The sequence below is a fragment of the Staurois parvus genome, unplaced genomic scaffold (genome assembly GCF_062004578.1).
Source record: "Staurois parvus isolate SC_StPar_1 unplaced genomic scaffold, SC_StPar_1.0 ptg002086l, whole genome shotgun sequence".
NCBI classification, from domain to species: Eukaryota; Metazoa; Chordata; class Amphibia; order Anura; family Ranidae; genus Staurois; species Staurois parvus.
The window spans coordinates 81,305-102,550 of record NW_028319882.1 but is presented as its reverse complement, the minus strand read 5'-3'; positions in this window follow the sequence as shown (position 1 = coordinate 102,550).

Here is a 21,246-nt window from a genome sequence, read left to right as displayed (position 1 = left end):
GGACCACCCCAGTGACACTGCCTCTTGATGGAGGAATTTTACAACCAAGGACATCGAAATCTTTCACGAGGCTAACCCTCTCCAGGCTTCCACCCCATACAATCGCCAACATCAACAACAGGTTGTCCATGTTAACGGCCATCGGGCCCAAGGATTACGGGACACTGGGGCCACACTCACCCTAGTTCAACCCCAACTGGTACCAGACTGGGCCAGGACCGGGTGGTCTGTGGCCATACGGGTAGTGGGAGGGCATGTCTACTGGATTCCTACTGCAAGGGTTCATCTGGACTGGGGGGCCGGGGCCAGGGACTTTGAAATTGAAGTAATGCAGAACTTGCCGGCTGAGGTTCTCCTTGGAAATGATCTGGGAGTCCTGGTCTCCACTTTTGTCACCGAGACCCCTGCTGAAGCTCATCCAGTCACCACTCGCCACCAAGCTAGAGAGCATGCTGCTGCTCCACCTGTTGAGGTTGCGGCAAGAGTCGAATACCCACCCTGCTGAGCTTCTCCCTGCCCTGACCTGGGATTCCCCCACTGAATTCGCTAAAGAAACAGCCAGTGACCGGACCTTAGACCCCTATAGATGGAGGGCTGGGAGTGATCCTGGGGGATTGGGAGATGTGAGGTATGAGTGGGACCAGGGCAAGTTGTACAGGGTCCATAGGGGAGCAGGGGTTGGTGCTGCCCAAATACCTCATCGGCAGATGGTAGTACTGAGGAAGTATCGGCATGATCTCCTCCAGATTGTGCATGATATTACCCTTGCTGGGCATTTGGGCAAGCGACGGATCCTGCATCGATTAACACAGAGTTTCTTCTTGCCAGGAGTATCGGGGGACGTTCGGGACTACTGTCGGTCTTGTGAGGTCTGCCAGAAGGTAGGGAAGTCGGGAGACAGGCCCAGGGCCACTCTGAGGCCCCTACCTATAGTCGGGGAACCTTTCAGTCGTATCACCGTGGAAATGGCCTAGTCCCATGGGCAAGAAGTATATCTTGATCATTGTCAACTACGCCACCCAGTATCCGGAGGCCGTAGCGCTGAGAGATGTGCAGGCAGAAACAGTTTCTGAAGCCCTACTGCAGATCTTTACTCGGGTAAGATTTCCTCGGGAGATCCTGACAGACCAAGGCATGCAGTTCACGGCCGAGCTTACCCAACAACTTTGGAAGTTGTGTGGGATCAGACCGCTGTACAGCTCTCCCCACCACCCCCAGATCAATGGGCTCTGCGAACGGTTTAACGGTATGCTGAAACAGCTCCTCCGAATGTTCACCATGTACCCTAAGGACTGGGAATGGCATCTCCCTCACCTCCTGTTCGCCTACCGAGAGGTACCACATTAGTCCACTGGGTTCTCTCCCTTCGAGCTGCTGTATGGCCGGAGGGTTCGGGGACCCCTAGATCTCCTACGCAAATACTGGGAGGGAGCAGTGGCTGAGGAGAGGACCTTGGTGGTGGCCCGTGTGCTGGAGCTCAGGGAGAGGCTACAACAGTTGACGACCCGTTGTACGGGACAACCTTGAGGCCACCCAGAGCTGAAAGAAATGGTGGTACGACCTGTCTGCTCGAGACCGAACGTTTCACTTAGGACAGAAAGTGTTGGCCTTGAAACCAGTCAGGCATGACAAATTACAGGCTGCCTGGCAGGTCCCGTACCAAGTGGTGGAGCAACTCTGTGATACCACATACATTGTAGCTTGCTGTTCGGATGGAAGGATCTGGCTGTAACGGAACCGGACACCCCCGCTAGCCATACAAGATGAGACAGCACCAGACTTGTATTAAAACAGGAAATGGACTGCTTTATTTTAACATAGATACAAGATATATACACAGGGCGGGGAAATACACCAAGTAACAGGAAAAACATTGTAAGGCCGTCCCATCAGGGGAAAAGCTGCTGGAAACACCCCCCACCAAGTCAGTACAAACACATATATGCCATAATAGTTTGCTCCCAAGCAAGACACACAGTAGAACAATGGGATACACCACCTGGCAGTAGACAATACACAAACCCATACATCTCATAATACTTTGCTCCCAAGCAAGACACACAATAGATCAGTGGAATGCAGCCGCATGGCAGTGAACAATGAACACCCTCACTCCAATATTAGATTATTCCACCCTGTACCCCCAATAGGCACAGGGTGACATACACATAAGAGGGATATGGGGAGCTGAGACGGGGTCTCCCCACCTCTCCAAAGGGGACTGTGTTCCATGGGCCCCCACCCAAAATCACTCCCGTCACATATCTCTCCTTTTGGCAGGAGACTAACGTAGGAGTAAATCCCAGGCGGATGGACCTTGAAGTTAGTCTGTACTTACAGTGCCCCAATGCCAGTGTTTACAAAGTAAGGCTGACATCCTCTTGTCTCAATGCCAGACCGTTTTCTGGAAATGTGTCAGTGGAGACTGACGTCCCATCCATGGACATCAGCTCAAGCTGCTGTTGTGAGGTGTCGATTGCATCCCCTTCCTGTAGCTTCTGTGGTGCTGATTGTTGTGGGCAGAGGTCAACCACGCCATGTCCTGATGCCAGCTCTTCTGCTGGAGGCATGCCAACTGGTTCCTCCTCAGCAGAAAAGTCAATCAAATCCCCAGTCTCTGGAACTGGTGTCTGAGGATAGGGTTTCACCATCTCCTGTCCATGGAACCAGTGTTACCAGTGCTGGGCAGAGTTCAGTAATGTTTGGCCCTGTTGCCAGCTCTTCTGCTGGAGGCTTACCAGGTTGTTTTTCCTCAGCAGAGAAGTCTATCAAATCCCCAGTCTCTGGAATTTCCACTGCTGATTCTTGGGCATGCTGCCGAACATGTTTTAGCAGTTGCCTGTATGCCCTTTCCAGATGCAGTTCTTTCTTCAGCAGGTATTCCAGATCTGGTTCAAGCTCTGAGACCCCTTTGAAACCGAACATAGCCTCTCTGTCTTCTCGCAGGTCCTCAAGGGTAGGTTCTCCATCACAAAACACAAAAAGATCTGTAAGGCTCTCCCACAGCAATCCATGGCCACCAAAGTCATATCCCTCTGGAGAGCATTCTTTTGTCACCCCTAAATATTCCTGCTCTGCGTACCATTGCAGAGCCCGATATCTGTTGTCCAGCTCTATCTCCTGCTGGACCAGTCTGTCCAACTCAGTCACCCATTGCTCCTGGGGTCGCTCTCTCAGGACTGGCATCCGTAACTTCCGATGGTCCCTGGTCCATTCCCCTCGGGTTGGATAGCACTTGCCCTTGTCCATACCAGCAACCTGGAGGACTCCTCTCCAAATCATCTCCCAAATCCTCTGCCTGAGCTCCAGGTACTGATCCGCAGACACAGTCCTGGGGTATGTTGCAAGAACAGTCTGCAGCAGCACTGTGAACTCTGATGCCAGGTACATATCTCCACTGGGGTGACTGATGTCTCTTTTCCTCATCTTGAATCCCGGTGGTGGTTTGGACGTGTTCACAGCTTGGAAGCACAATCCCACCGCTTGCCACCAATGTAACAGAACCGGACCCCAACTGCACTAGGTTATTTCCTTTAGACTCCCGATGTGGCAGAACCGTTCCGCCTGGGCTTCCTCGAGCGGAGCGATGCGTCTCAGTCAATGGTCCCCTTTTCCGGCAAGTCTTGGTGTCAGCGCTCTGCCAAGGCAGGTATTAGAGCTCAAAAACAATCCTTCCCTGATATCCCAAACCACGAGTCAAAACTTCATGTAGGGTGAAATGAATGAATCTTTATTAAACACAGCTCAGTATATACAGCTTCACCCCCACCCCCACCAGACAGCCTGGCAGCGGGTTTTTCCCACCCACAACAAAACCCTACAACCAACAATACAGTATGAACTCTATAGAAGTGAAAGACTACAAGTTCAAATTACCGTAAACAAACAGTGTAGAATGTCTGTCTACATAGCAGCTGCTAAACATATACAGCTTTACCAAGGGGAGAAAACTGAAACAGAAAGGGCAAAATGTTATCACAAAGGGACGGTTCGTCACAAGGCTTCCCCGTTGCATAACACCCGCCAGACCTGGCGAGACCTTTAAACGGGTTCGCTTGGTAAAGGTCGGTTCAGAGGGTTACTTCTCCAACTCGGCTTGCTGGGACAACCCATCCACATTGGCATTTTGCTTCCCCGGTCAGTACTGGATGGTAAAGTTATAGGGTAGGAGGGCCAAGCTCCACCGCAGCAGACGACCATTGTCCCCGGAGACTCGGTTTAGCCATACCAGGGGGTTTCTCCACAGCAACTTAGGCCAACTCCCGGGGTAACAACTTTCTACTTAGGTAGGCCAATGGATGGTTATTCCCGTCGTCCCCGATTTGGTTCAGAACAGCGCCCAATCCAAAGGTGGAGGCATCGGTGTAAACACAAAACCGTTTGGAAGGTTCAGGGGCAGCCAAAATGGGAGCATGGATCAGATCATGTTTGAGCTTTTGGAAAGCCGTTTCACACTCTGGGGACCACACAACCTGTCGGGCAGATTCTTCTGGGTCAGATCCGTTAGGGGTTTAGCAATGGCGCTGTAGTTGGGGATGAATTTACAGTAGTACCCCGCAGTGCCTAGGAAGTCAAGGACCTGGGTCTTGGTTCAGGGAGTGGGCCAATTTGCTACCGCTTCCACCTTTGCTGGTGTCGTTTGTTGCTTCCCACATCCTAGCCGATGTCCTAGACATTGGACCTTGGACACCCCAACATGGCATTTGTCAGGACGGATGGTCAGCCCTGCTTCCCCGATGTGATCAAGCACTTCCCTGAGGTGTCGGAGGTGATCCTCCCAACTATCACTGTAGATAGCTATATCGTCTAGATAGGCGCAGGAGAAGTCCTGCAGTCCATCCAACAGCTTATCTACCATTCTCTGAAAGATAGCCAGGGCATTCTTTATCCCAAATGTCATGATCCTGGACTGGTACAAGCCGAACGGGATAATGAATGCCGACTTTGGTACCGCGTCTTCATTCAGTGGAATCTGCCAGTACCCCTTGCAGAGTTCGATAGTGGTAAGAATATTACCTCTGGCCATCCGGTCCAGCAGCTCGTCTATCCAGGGCACGGGGTATGCATCGTCACGGTCCGATCATTGAGCCTGCGGTAGTCCACAGAGAACTGGACGGTTCCATCCTTCTTGGGTACCAGGACCACCGGGGAGGCCCAGGGACTGTCAGAGGGTTCTATCACACCTAAATCCAGCATTTCCTTAATCTCTGTTCTCATCCTTTTTCTGACGAACTCGGGCACTCGGTAGGCCGTCTGTTTCAGGGGGGCCTGACCCTGCATGTCTACCCGGTGGGCAGTTGTGGTGGTGTAACTGGGCAGAGACGAGAACAGCTCTCGGTGTTCTTGGAGCAGTTGGCGGGCCTGTTCCTGGGCCTTGGGAGGCAGCCGGGTGCTGATATCTACATTCGCTACACTCAGCTGGGACTGTCCGTCCCCCGGCAGCCCCGGCAGAAGAAGCGTTTCTGAGTCATCGGTAGCCGGAGCGCAAATAGCAGCTACACTCTCCTCCTGTCGTTCGATGAATGGTTTCAGCATATTCACATGGAAGGTTTGCCGGATCCTTCCATCCGAACAGCGAGCTACAATGTATGTGGTATCACAGAGTTGCTCCACCACTTGGTACGGGCCCTGCCAGGTAGCCTGTAATTTGTCATGCCTGACTGGTTTCAAGGCTAACACTTTCTGTCCTAAGTGAAACGTTTGGTCTCGGGCAGACCGGTCGTATCACGATTCCTGTCGACTCTGGGCGACCTCAAGGTATTCCTGTACTAGGGTTGTCAACCGTTGTAGCCTCTCCCTGAGCTCCAGCACATAGGCCACCACCGAGGTCCCCTCCTCGGCCACTACTCCCTCCCAGTGTTTTTGTAGGAGATCCAGGGGTCTCCGAACCCTCCAGCTGTACAGCAGCTCAAAGGGAGAGAACCCAGTGGACTCCTGTGGTACCTCTCGGTAGGCTAACAGGAGGTGGGGAAGATGCCGTTCACAGTCCTTATGGGACAGGGTGAACATTCGGAGGAGCTGTTTCAGCGTACCGTTAAACCGTTCGAGTCCATTTGTCTGGGGTGGTAGAGAGAATTGTAAAGCGGTCTGATCCCACACAACTTTCAAAGTTGTTGGGTAAGCTTGGCCGTGAACTGCATGCCTGGTCGGTCAGGATCTCCCAAGGAAATCCTACCCGAGTAAAGATCTGCAGCAGGCATTGAGCAACTGTTTCTGCCTACACATCTCTCAGCGCTACGGCCTCCAGATACCGGGTGGTGTAGTCGACAATGGTCAAGATATACTTCTTGCCTGTGGGACTAGGCCATTTCAGGAGCCCCACTAGGTCCATTGCGATACGACTGAAAATTTCTCAGACTATGGGTAGGGGCCTCCGAGTGGCCCTGGACCTGTCTCCCTGCTTCCCTACCTTCTGGCAGACCTCACAAGACCGACAGTAGTCCCGAACGTCCCCCAATACTCCTGGCCAGAAGAAACTCTGGGTTAAGCGATGCAGGGTCCTTCGCTTGCCCAAATGCCCAGCAAGGGGAATATCATGTGCAATCTGGAGGAGGTCACGCCGATACTTCCTCGGTACTACCATCTGCCGATGGGGTATTTGGGGAGCGCCCACCCCTGCTCCCCCGTGGACCCTGTACAACTTGCCCTGGTCCCACTCATACCTCGCATCTCCCAATCCCCCAGGATCACTTCCAGCTCTCCGTCTATAGGGGTCTAAGGTCCAGTCACTGGCTGTTTCTTTAGCAAAGTCAGTGGGGAATCCCAGGTCAGGGCAGGGACAAGCTTAGCAGGGGGTGGGTATTCGACTCGTACCGCAACCTCCAAAAGTGGAGACCAGGACTCCCAGATCATTTCCAAGGAGAACCTCAGCCGGCAAGTTTTGCATTACTCCAATTTCAATGTCCCTGGCCCCGGCCCCCCCAGTCCAGATGAACCCTTGCGGTAAGAATCCGGTAGACATGGCCTCCCGCTACCCGTACGGCCACAGACGGCCCGGTCTTGGCCCCATCTGGTACCAGTTGGGGTTGGACTAGGGTTAGTGTGGCCCCAGTGTCCCGTAATCCTTGGGCCCAATGGCCGTTAACATGGACAACCTGTTGGTGATGTTGGCGATTGTCCGGGGTTGCAGCCTGGAGAGGGTTAGCCTCATGAAAGACCCCGATGTCGTCATCCTTGGTTGTAAAATTCCTCCATGAAGAGGCGATGTCACTGGGGTGGTCCTGTAGGGAGTAGGCAGAGGCTCGGCCATAGGGAATGGTAGGTCGGTTGGAAGTACCCCGAGGGGGTTGGCTGGTCTGGGGCCTTGGTGGATTCCGGGGGCAATGAATGCAGAAGTGCCCTGTTTGGTTGCAGCCATAACAGCATGGGCCAGACCGCTTTGGGTCAGAAGGTTTGGGTGGTCTGAGGCATTCTCGGGTGACCTGAGTGGTCACCACTGGTTGTGGATGAGGTGCAGGGGGAATGGCGGGCTTGGTTAGCCTCCTGTTGTCCAGGTATTCATCAGCCCAGTGACTAGCATTGGCTAAAGTTAGGGGGTGTCTGTCCCGGACCCAATGTCTAACATCCCCTGGAAGTCCATTGTAAAACTGCTCCAGTAACAGCAGTTGCAACAGTTCCTCCAGTTTGGTGATCTGACACCCTCGGACCCAGCTGCGGGCAGCGTGTTGTAACTGAGGTCCCCATTCAGTGAAGGCGTCCTGGGGTTTCTTCTTGAGTGCCCGGAACTTTAAGCAGTACGCCTCTGGGGTGAGAGCATAGCGGGCCAGCAAGTGTTCCTTAACATGTCCCCATCCGCCTCTGAGAAAGTTTTAAATGCAGCGTAGGGAATTTTCTTTGGTCCAATATAAAAGATAGTGAGCGCTCTCATAAATATCAGCAGCTAGAACACTTAGGGCAACCACAATGCCTCAAAAATATCAATATAATCTTAAAACAACATAGTGCAGCGCTTAGCAAGGTGAAAAAGTCAATAGAGTAATAATCGAGCATCCACAGTAATTCACTGGAGAAATACGAATTCCCACGACATCCACTCTGTCAGATAACAGAAATGCGCACTCACCAGAAACGCATGGAATATGCGCATGTGTGATCATGCATCACAGGCAGTGGGTACATCAGAGGTTAGGCAGCAGGCATCTCCCTCACGGTGGATCATGACAGACTTGTTAATCTGGTCCAGGGGTCCCCTTAAGGTCAGCCAGGTGTTCCATACAAAAAACCTCCTCTCAGGATGGCAAAGTGCTTTCTCTGTGGGGATGAAAGCTCCAAGAAGGAGCCCCAGAAAACAGATGCCAGAGATAGTGTAGTATTTCCAGAAAAGTAATCTTTATTCATGTAAACAGGTCAGTGTGCATACTAAACATCCGGTAAAAATAAAGATATGCAGCAGTACTGACCCCAGTAATGTTGACCGCCGGGCTTCCTCGTGGCTCCGGCGGTGGAATGACGTCACGCTCTGCACAGCTCCTCCTTAGGCCTTTCGTGCTCAGGCACATCATCAGAGGGGAGGCTGTACAGAAGCGTGACCGACGTCTGCGTTAAAAATAAGGAAATCGGCACATGCGCAGTTAGCCGCGGCCATTTTCCCGAAGAAAGCGGGTACTGCGCATGCGCGAACACGGCAGCGCCATTTTGCCGTGGATCCGCGATCTATCACATAACAGGGAGGAGACAGAGAGGTCTCCTTACACAGATTCCTAATACCGATTACGGACAATGCCACAGACCCCAGGGACTTACTGCAAGTGCTATATATATAAATAAAGTGACAGTGCAAAAATTACTGCTAGCGACCGTGCATATGATAATCCATGGGGTACAAAGATCCCCTCAGTGAGTGGCATAAAATTGTAATAACGGACCACGGCAAGATGAAGGCTTATAAGTATGTAAATATCACAAAATAAAATCATAAAGAAACGTTGAATAAAAGCACACATCAAATAAAGAGATAAACCTTAGCAGTAAATAGCATATACGATATTGTACTGGCAGACTGTATCAAGGTGAGTATTAAAAATAAATGCCCCCAGAACACATAATAAAAAATTATTATAGAGCAAACAGAGTAAAAAGAGATAAAAAGCCAAAAAGGCTCTAAAGACAAATCATATAAGAATTATAAAATCTTTTTAGAAATTAACATGATCCTTCCTCTACCCGCATTGGGAGGTAAAAACGGGGCAGAAAGACAACATAAGATAATAATGGGAGATAATTAATAAAAGATCAAGACATTCAGGGTTATAAAAATGTCATACTCATGGAGAGCATATCCCACTTACTAAAGGTAAAGAAAAACGTTAAGAACGCAACCCAATATAGGATATAAAAACAATCTTATGTATCAGGAAAGTAACAAAATAATAAATGAAGGGAACATGGAGACAAATCTTATCAACTGTTAGCAATAAAGCAGTTAACGTCTACCTCAATATTATGGCCCAAAGGGTGTAAGGTTTGGAGCTCAAACACCCATTTCATTTCGGCTTGGGAAACTGCCCTTGTTTTATTGACACCCCTCCAGTGATTACCGATCACATCAATACCAACGAATTTTAACGAAGATGGATCATTATTGTGGTGAAGGCGGTAGTGATTTGATAATGAATGTTCCCTAAACCCCTTCTTAATGTTAGAAACATGTTCACGTAACCGGTCGCGTAAACGTCTTGTTGTTCTGCCAATATACTGTTTGCGACAGGGGCACTGTAGTAAATATACTACGAATTTACTGTGGCAGGAGATAAACTGTTTTATATTGTAAGTTCTGCCAGTAATTGATGATTGAAATGTGTTGACTCTCCTTTTCCTTGTATTATCACACTTGCAAATAATGCACCTATTACAGGGGTGAAACCCTTTCAGATCATTAAACAGGGTTATATTTTTAGGAGGGTCTACAACATTTGGCGCAATTATGTGTCTAACGGCGGTTGCCTTCCGAAATATAATTTCTGGCTTATCGGGTAAAATTGCTGTTAAAATTGGGTCCATCTTTAAAATACCCCAATTGTCATTCATTATTTTATTAATCACTTTATATTGGGTCGAGAAGGATGTAATAAAGGGGCATATTCTCTTTTTATTATTCCTGGGTTTATCCATCAACATGGTGTTTCTATCCATCTGTGCCACAGTTCGTATAGTGTGATCAAGGGTTGCCTCATTATATCCCTTCTCTAAAAACCTATGTTTTAAAATATTGGCCTGCATATGAAAAGTCACATCATCTGTGCAATTACGCCTAATCCTCATCATCTGTCCTTTTGGAATATTGGACAGCCATTTGGGATGATGACAACTCCCAAGGGGGATGAAACTATTGCGATCTGTTGATTTAAAAAATGATTTGGTAATGATCCTACCCATGTGATTCACGAGTGTCAAATCTAAAAAATTTATTTCTTCACGGCTATAGACATATGAGAGCTTGATATTGAGACTATTATTATTCAATGAATTAAAAAAGTTCTTAAGAGACTCCTCCTCCCCATTCCATAAAAGCAAGATATCATCAATATATCTTTTATAAAACAACAGCTCAGGCCAATCTCTAGCAAAGATAAGGTCCTCCTCCCAACGGGCCATAAACAAGTTTGCCAGGCTAGGGGCAAACTTTGCCCCCATCGCTACGCCTTTAATTTGCAAAAAATATTCTTTGTTGAACCAAAAATAGTTCCTAAACATCGCAAATTCCAATAAGTCTAAAATGAAATCCTTTTGAGTGGCATGTAGGGGGCTATAATGCGTCAGAAAGAAATCAGCTGCTTCCATACCATCACTATGATTGATATTTGAATATAAGGAGGCAACATCAGCTGTCACTAAAAAGGTATCAGGAGAAGTGACTATAGAACTGACCTCGTTTAAAACCTGTTTAGTATCTTTTAAATAAGCTGCGGTTTGCAAAACGAGTGGTTGAAGAAAAAAATCCACATATTCACCGATCCTAGAGCATAATGAACCAATACCACTTATTATTGGCCTTCCTGGTGGTTTTATAGGGTCTTTATGGACCTTCGGCAATATGTATAGGACTGGTAATTTGGGTGCTGTTGGGCATAAGAAGGCCTTTTCTTTTTTATTCAAAATCCCTTCTTCATACCCCTTATTGATGATAGTCTTAAGAGAACGCTTATATTCTACTTTGGGATCTTTAGGCAAACGGGCATAAGTGGTATGGTCACTCAAAATGTGATTGACCTCGTTGATGTAGTCCTCCTTGTTGAGAACCACCACACCACCACCCTTGTCAGCTGGTCTTATGACCAAATGATTTCTTTCCAGTAATGATTTAATAGCTATTGCATCACCCGATCTATCAAACGATCTTTTATATGGTATTTCTTTTAGTTCTTTCAGGACCTTGTCTCTAAATATATTCACGTACGTGTGAGTTTGCGGAGGAGGGTTGTATGTAGACGCATTATGTAGGTTGGAATGGGTGTACCTATCAATCGAAGCATTTTGAGTAATAGGATTGTTTGCAAAATACCTTTTCAGGGATAATTGTCGTGCAAACTTATGTATATCCATATAGGTCTCAAATTTGTTCAAATTTTTGGATGGGGCATATTTCAATCCCTTATCAAGCAAATGAAGCTCTTTCTCTGTGAGATTAATACCACTAAGGTTAAAGATACCTTGTGCCTTTACACCCTCCTTTTCTTGGGGGTGTCCATTAATTCTCTTTCCTCCTCTCTTTCCCCTCCGGTGTCCCTTCTTTTCCGTGTTGAACTTACCCCTAAAAAAGGCTGCCGGGAATGATTTGTCGTTTGCTGACAATAATCTGGATTTTGTTGCTGATTATAGTAATGGTCTGAATTAGATGGTACCCTATAAGTGTTGTTATAAGGTTTGTTATTATTCTTATTGTGATTGGCTGGCCTTGGCCGGTAATTCTCCTGTTTAGTTTGATGGTAAGTACCTTTGTTGTGATTTTTAACCCCTTTATTGTTCCTAGGGGATGAATATTGTTTCTTATGTTGCCCTTTATACTGTTGAGACTGGTACTGATCATAATTATGAGAACCAGGAGGATAATTATTCCCATACGGCCTATCCCAATCATTGCAAGGATGAGGATAATAATCTCTAGATGGAGTATTAGTAGCATTTGGATACCAGCGGAAATCCCGTGATCCAATGTTGTCATCCTGAATATTCTGCAAAGGTTCAAACCTATTGGCAATAGGTAAGTCATAGTGTTGGTAATTATATTCTCTCCTAATGGGTCTATTTTGGTTCTTATTTGGTCCCGTCATAGGGGGTATATGATTAGGGACCGGTGGATTAATAGGATCATTTTGTTTTTGCCAATCAAAAACCATTTTGTCAGAGTAATCCTTATAATCTCTATTATATTTTTTCCTCTTTTTAATCTTTTGCTCTTTATCTACCCCTTCCATATGAACCTTTAATTTATCAGATTCAAATTTATATTTCTCATTATCTCTAAAGGGGGTTAATTTCTCTCGTACTAAATTAATTTCTTTGTCCAAGTGTGCTAATTTTTTCTTTTTGCGTATAATGAGGAACTTTAAAAGATCAATACCAATATTATTGAAAAATTGGTACCACTCAAGGTGACTGCCTGGGTCCTCCGAATCCGGGCGTATGTCCCACCTAAGAGATCTGGGAACCATTTGTTCCTTTATATACTTCTCCAGGAATGATACATCCCATAGAGTTTTAATTTCAGCAGTAGTTAAATTTTTCAAATGTACAAAGAGTCCCTTTAAGTCATCATTGTCATCATTATCTAGTGTAAAGAAATCCTCAGAAATAGCACACCTTGAGGATCTAAGGTCGAAAATATCCCCCATATTACAGGTGGATAATAAGCAAAACCAAAATAAGAGCAGCTACAAACTGATAATGGTAAAAATGAACTAATATAAAAGATAGTGAGCGCTCTCATAAATATCAGCAGCTAGAACACTTAGGGCAACCACAATGCCTCAAAAATATCAATATAATCTTAAAACAACATAGTGCAGCGCTTAGCAAGGTGAAAAAGTCAATAGAGTAATAATCGAGCATCCACAGTAATTCACTGGAGAAATACGAATTCCCACGACATCCACTCTGTCAGATAACAGAAATGCGCACTCACCAGAAACGCATGGAATATGCGCATGTGTGATCATGCATCACAGGCAGTGGGTACATCAGAGGTTAGGCAGCAGGCATCTCCCTCACGGTGGATCATGACAGACTTGTTAATCTGGTCCAGGGGTCCCCTTAAGGTCAGCCAGGTGTTCCATACAAAAAACCTCCTCTCAGGATGGCAAAGTGCTTTCTCTGTGGGGATGAAAGCTCCAAGAAGGAGCCCCAGAAAACAGATGCCAGAGATAGTGTAGTATTTCCAGAAAAGTAATCTTTATTCATGTAAACAGGTCAGTGTGCATACTAAACATCCGGTAAAAATAAAGATATGCAGCAGTACTGACCCCAGTAATGTTGACCGCCGGGCTTCCTCGTGGCTCCGGCGGTGGAATGACGTCACGCTCTGCACAGCTCCTCCTTAGGCCTTTCGTGCTCAGGCACATCATCAGAGGGGAGGCTGTACAGAAGCGTGACCGACGTCTGCGTTAAAAATAAGGAAATCGGCACATGCGCAGTTAGCCCCCACAGAGAAAGCACTTTGCCATCCTGAGAGGAGGTTTTTTGTATGGAACACCTGGCTGACCTTAAGGGGACCCCTGGACCAGATTAACAAGTCTGTCATGATCCACCGTGAGGGAGATGCCTGCTGCCTAACCTCTGATGTACCCACTGCCTGTGATGCATGATCACACATGCGCATATTCCATGCGTTTCTGGTGAGTGCGCATTTCTGTTATCTGACAGAGTGGATGTCGTGGGAATTCGTATTTCTCCAGTGAATTACTGTGGATGCTCGATTATTACTCTATTGACTTTTTCACCTTGCTAAGCGCTGCACTATGTTGTTTTAAGATTATATTGATATTTTTGAGGCATTGTGGTTGCCCTAAGTGTTCTAGCTGCTGATATTTATGAGAGCGCTCACTATCTTTTATATTAGTTCATTTTTACCATTATCAGTTTGTAGCTGCTCTTATTTTGGTTTTGCTTATTATCCACCTGTAATATGGGGGATATTTTCGACCTTAGATCCTCAAGGTGTGCTATTTCTGAGGATTTCTTTACACTAGATAATGATGACAATGATGACTTAAAGGGACTCTTTGTACATTTGAAAAATTTAACTACTGCTGAAATTAAAACTCTATGGGATGTATCATTCCTGGAGAAGTATATAAAGGAACAAATGGTTCCCAGATCTCTTAGGTGGGACATACGCCCGGATTCGGAGGACCCAGGCAGTCACCTTGAGTGGTACCAATTTTTCAATAATATTGGTATTGATCTTTTAAAGTTCCTCATTATACGCAAAAAGAAAAAATTAGCACACTTGGACAAAGAAATTAATTTAGTACGAGAGAAATTAACCCCCTTTAGAGATAATGAGAAATATAAATTTGAATCTGATAAATTAAAGGTTCATATGGAAGGGGTAGATAAAGAGCAAAAGATTAAAAAGAGGAAAAAATATAATAGAGATTATAAGGATTACTCTGACAAAATGGTTTTTGATTGGCAAAAACAAAATGATCCTATTAATCCACCGGTCCCTAATCATATACCCCCTATGACGGGACCAAATAAGAACCAAAATAGACCCATTAGGAGAGAATATAATTACCAACACTATGACTTACCTATTGCCAATAGGTTTGAACCTTTGCAGAATATTCAGGATGACAACATTGGATCACGGGATTTCCGCTGGTATCCAAATGCTACTAATACTCCATCTAGAGATTATTATCCTCATCCTTGCAATGATTGGGATAGGCCGTATGGGAATAATTATCCTCCTGGTTCTCATAATTATGATCAGTACCAGTCTCAACAGTATAAAGGGCAACATAAGAAACAATATTCATCCCCTAGGAACAATAAAGGGGTTAAAAATCACAACAAAGGTACTTACCATCAAACTAAACAGGAGAATTACCGGCCAAGGCCAGCCAATCACAATAAGAATAATAACAAACCTTATAACAACACTTATAGGGTACCATCTAATTCAGACCATTACTATAATCAGCAACAAAATCCAGATTATTGTCAGCAAACGACAAATCATTCCCGGCAGCCTTTTTTAGGGGTAAGTTCAACACGGAAAAGAAGGGACACCGGAGGGGAAAGAGAGGAGGAAAGAGAATTAATGGACACCCCCAAGAAAAGGAGGGTGTAAAGGCACAAGGTATCTTTAACCTTAGTGGTATTAATCTCACAGAGAAAGAGCTTCATTTGCTTGATAAGGGATTGAAATATGCCCCATCCAAAAATTTGAACAAATTTGAGACCTATATGGATATACATAAGTTTGCACGACAATTATCCCTGAAAAGGTATTTTGCAAACAATCCTATTACTCAAAATGCTTCGATTGATAGGTACACCCATTCCAACCTACATAATGCGTCTACATACAACCCTCCTCCGCAAACTCACACGTACGTGAATATATTTAGAGACAAGGTCCTGAAAGAACTAAAAGAAATACCATATAAAAGATCGTTTGATAGATCGGGTGATGCAATAGCTATTAAATCATTACTGGAAAGAAATAATTTGGTCATAAGACCAGCTGACAAGGGTGGTGGTGTGGTGGTTCTCAACAAGGAGGACTACATCAACGAGGTCAATCACATTTTGAGTGACCATACCACTTATGCCCGTTTGCCTAAAGATCCCAAAGTAGAATATAAGCGTTCTCTTAAGACTATCATCAATAAGGGGTATGAAGAAGGGATTTTGAATAAAAAAGAAAAGGCCTTCTTATGCCCAACAGCACCCAAATTACCAGTCCTATACATATTGCCGAAGGTCCATAAAGACCCTATAAAACCACCAGGAAGGCCAATAATAAGTGGTATTGGTTCATTATGCTCTAGGATCGGTGAATATGTGGATTTTTTTCTTCAACCACTCGTTTTGCAAACCGCAGCTTATTTAAAAGATACTAAACAGGTTTTAAACGAGGTCAGTTCTATAGTCACTTCTCCTGATACCTTTTTAGTGACAGCTGATGTTGCCTCCTTATATTCAAATATCAATCATAGTGATGGTATGGAAGCAGCTGATTTCTTTCTGACGCATTATAGCCCCCTACATGCCACTCAAAAGGATTTCATTTTAGACTTATTGGAATTTGCGATGTTTAGGAACTATTTTTGGTTCAACAAAGAATATTTTTTGCAAATTAAAGGCGTAGTGATGGGGGCAAAGTTTGCCCCTAGCCTGGCAAACTTGTTTATGGCCCGTTGGGAGGAGGACCTTATCTTTGCTAGAGATTGGCCTGAGCTGTTGTTTTATAAAAGATATATTGATGATATCTTGCTTTTATGGAATGGGGAGGAGGAGTCTCTTAAGAACTTTTTTAATTCATTGAATAATAATAGTCTCAATATCAAGCTCTCATATGTCTATAGCCGTGAAGAAATAAATTTTTTAGATTTGACACTCGTGAATCACATGGGTAGGATCATTACCAAATCATTTTTTAAATCAACAGATCGCAATAGTTTCATCCCCCTTGGGAGTTGTCATCATCCCAAATGGCTGTCCAATATTCCAAAAGGACAGATGATGAGGATTAGGCGTAATTGCACAGATGATGTGACTTTTCATATGCAGGCCAATATTTTAAAACATAGGTTTTTAGAGAAGGGATATAATGAGGCAACCCTTGATCACACTATACGAACTGTGGCACAGATGGATAGAAACACCATGTTGATGGATAAACCCAGGAATAATAAAAAGAGAATATGCCCCTTTATTACATCCTTCTCGACCCAATATAAAGTGATTAATAAAATAATGAATGACAATTGGGGTATTTTAAAGATGGACCCAATTTTAACAGCAATTTTACCCGATAAGCCAGAAATTATATTTCGGAAGGCAACCGCCGTTAGACACATAATTGCGCCAAATGTTGTAGACCCTCCTAAAAATATAACCCTGTTTAATGATCTGAAAGGGTTTCACCCCTGTAATAGGTGCATTATTTGCAAGTGTGATAATACAAGGAAAAGGAGAGTCAACACATTTCAATCATCAATTACTGGCAGAACTTACAATATAAAACAGTTTATCTCCTGCCACAGTAAATTCGTAGTATATTTACTACAGTGCCCCTGTCGCAAACAGTATATTGGCAGAACAACAAGACGTTTACGCGACCGGTTACGTGAACATGTTTCTAACATTAAGAAGGGGTTTAGGGAACATTCATTATCAAATCACTACCGCCTTCACCACAATAATGATCCATCTTCGTTAAAATTCGTTGGTATTGATGTGATCGGTAATCACTGGAGGGGTGTCAATAAAACAAGGGCAGTTTCCCAAGCCGAAATGAAATGGGTGTTTGAGCTCCAAACCTTACACCCTTTGGGCCATAATATTGAGGTAGACGTTAACTGCTTTATTGCTAACAGTTGATAAGATTTGTCTCCATGTTCCCTTCATTTATTATTTTGTTACTTTCCTGATACATAAGATTGTTTTTATATCCTATATTGGGTTGCGTTCTTAACGTTTTTCTTTACCTTTAGTAAGTGGGATATGCTCTCCATGAGTATGACATTTTTATAACCCTGAATGTCTTGATCTTTTATTAATTATCTCCCATTATTATCTTATGTTGTCTTTCTGCCCCGTTTTTACCTCCCAATGCGGGTAGAGGAAGGATCATGTTAATTTCTAAAAAGATTTTATAATTCTTATATGATTTGTCTTTAGAGCCTTTTTGGCTTTTTATCTCTTTTTACTCTGTTTGCTCTATAATAATTTTTTATTATGTGTTCTGGGGGCATTTATTTTTAATACTCACCTTGATACAGTCTGCCAGTACAATATCGTATATGCTATTTACTGCTAAGGTTTATCTCTTTATTTGATGTGTGCTTTTATTCAACGTTTCTTTATGATTTTATTTTGTGATATTTACATACTTATAAGCCTTCATCTTGCCGTGGTCCGTTATTACAATTTTATGCCACTCACTGAGGGGATCTTTGTACCCCATGGATTATCATATGCACGGTCGCTAGCAGTAATTTTTGCACTGTCACTTTATTTATATATATAGCACTTGCAGTAAGTCCCTGGGGTCTGTGGCATTGTCCGTAATCGGTATTAGGAATCTGTGTAAGGAGACCTCTCTGTCTCCTCCCTGTTATGTGATAGATCGCGGATCCACGGCAAAATGGCGCTGCCGTGTTCGCGCATGCGCAGTACCCGCTTTCTTCGGGAAAATGGCCGCGGCTAACTGCGCATGTGCCGATTTCCTTATTTTTAACGCAGACGTCGGTCACGCTTCTGTACAGCCTCCCCTCTGATGATGTGCCTGAGCACGAAAGGCCTAAGGAGGAGCTGTGCAGAGCGTGACGTCATTCCACCGCCGGAGCCACGAGGAAGCCCGGCGGTCAACATTACTGGGGTCAGTACTGCTGCATATCTTTATTTTTACCGGATGTTTAGTATGCACACTGACCTGTTTACATGAATAAAGATTACTTTTCTGGAAATACTACACTATCTCTGGCATCTGTTTTCTGGGGCTCCTTCTTGGAGCTTTCATCCCCACAGAGAAAGCACTTTGCCATCCTGAGAGGAGGTTTTTTGTATGGAACACCTGGCTGACCTTAAGGGGACCCCTGGACCAGATTAACAAGTCTGTCATGATCCACCGTGAGGGAGATGCCTGCTGCCTAACCTCTGATGTACCCACTGCCTGTGATGCATGATCACACATGCGCATATTCCATGCGTTTCTGGTGAGTGCGCATTTCTGTTATCTGACAGAGTGGATGTCGTGGGAATTCGTATTTCTCCAGTGAATTACTGTGGATGCTCGATTATTACTCTATTGACTTTTTCACCTTGCTAAGCGCTGCACTATGTTGTTTTAAAATTTTCTTTGGTCCGGTTGCAGTCTGGAGAAGGAGGGAGGTAATCCCCTCCCAGACCGAGCTCTCGGTTGATGACCGGGAATAACTAAGCTGCAGTTGGGTGGCATCATCCAGGACCTTGGAAATCTGTTCGGAGGTGGGAGTGCTGCCAAACAGAGCCAAAACGCCACTCCACCTCTTGTCATAAATCCGAATGGTATGGGGGTCTCCATATGGTGCTAAGTGGACCTGGCATTTCAGGGGCCGATGAGCTGCTCTGTACCTCCAACTCCTTCTGTGAAGCAGAGTTCGCTTCTGGCGGAGCAGTGTTCGCTTCAAGTGTAGCGGAGTGTGCATCAGGTGAAGTGGGGTGCACATCCACTTGGTCCATGGCCATAATCTCGTCCAACAGTTCCTCTCTGGTCTTGGAGAGCAATACCTCCCCGAGCGACAAGCAGGCTTTGGAGAGCTGGCTTCTGGAGGTCCCGTATATCCATCTGGTCGAGCAGGGACATCTACGTGAAAAATATGGGGTTCCAGTTAGTGGTTTGGACTTTCTACGTAATGAGGAAAGATCCCACCTCTGCCAACCAGTTATGGTGGAACCGTTCCGCCTGGGCTTCCTCGTGCGGAGCGATGCGTCTCAGCCAATGGTCTCCTTGTCCTGCAAGTCTTCCAGCGCTCTGCGGTATTAGAGCTCAAAACCAATCCTTCCCTGCTCTCCCAAACCACGAGTCGGAACTTCCTGTAGGGTGAAATGAATCAATCTTTATTGAACACACTTCAGTATATACAGCTTCACTCCCAATAGACAGTCTGGAACCGAGTTTTTCCCACCCACAACAAAACCCTAAAACTCAACAATTCAGTATGAACTCAATAGAAGTGAAAGACTACTTTTGAAAGTTCAGATTTCCCTAAACAAACAATGTAGAATGTCTGTCTACATAACAGCTACTAAACATATGCAGCTTTACCAAGGGGAGAAAACTGAAACAGAAAGGGCAAAATGTTATCACAAAAGGACGGTTTGTCACACCTTGTATAATACATAGGGGGAATATGATCTCCATGTATAATACATAAGGGGGGAATATGATCTCCATGTATAATACATAAGGGGGGATATGATCTCCATGTATAATACATAAGGGGGATATGATCTCCACGTAAAATACATAAGGGGGGATATGATCTCCATGTATAATACATAAGGGGGGATATGATCTCCATGTATAATACATAAGGGGGGGATATGATCTCTATGTATAATACATAAGGGGGGGGTATGATCTCCATGTATAATACATAAGGGGGGATATGATCTCCATGTATAATACATAAGGGGGGATATGATCTCCATGTATAATACATAAGGGGGGATATGATCTCCATGTATAATACATAAGGGGGATATGATCTCCATGTATAATACATAAGGGGGATATGATCTCCATGTATAATACATAAGGGGGATATAATCTCCATGTATAATACATAAGGGGGGATATGATCTCCATGTATAATACATGAGGGACGATATGATCTCCATGTATAATACATAAGGGGGGATATGATCTCCATGTATAATACATAAGGGGGGGTATGATCACCATGTATAATACATAAGGGGGGATATGATCTCCATGTATAATACATAAGGGGGGATATGATCTCCATGTATAATACATAAGGGGGGATATGATCTCCATGTATAATACATAAGGGGGATATGATCTCCATGTATAATACATAAGGGGGATATGATCTCCATGTATAATACATAAGGGGGATATAATCTCCATGTATAATACATAAGGGGGGATATGATCTCCATGTATAATACATGAGGGACGATATGATCTCCATGTATAATACATAAGGGGGGATATGATCTCCATGTATAATACATAAGGGGGGATATGATCTCCATGTATAATACATAAGGGGGGGTATGATCACCATGTATAATACATAAGGGGGGATATGATCTCCATGTATAATACATAAGGGGGGATATGATCTCCATGTATAATACATAAGGGGGGATATGATCACCATGTATAATACATAAGGGGGATATGATCTCCATGTATAATACATAAGGGGGGATATGATCTCCATGTATAATACATAAGGGGGGATATGATCTCCATGTATAATACATAAGGGGGGATATGATCTCCATGTATAATACATAAGGGGGATATGATCTCCATGTATAATACATAAGGGGGATATGATC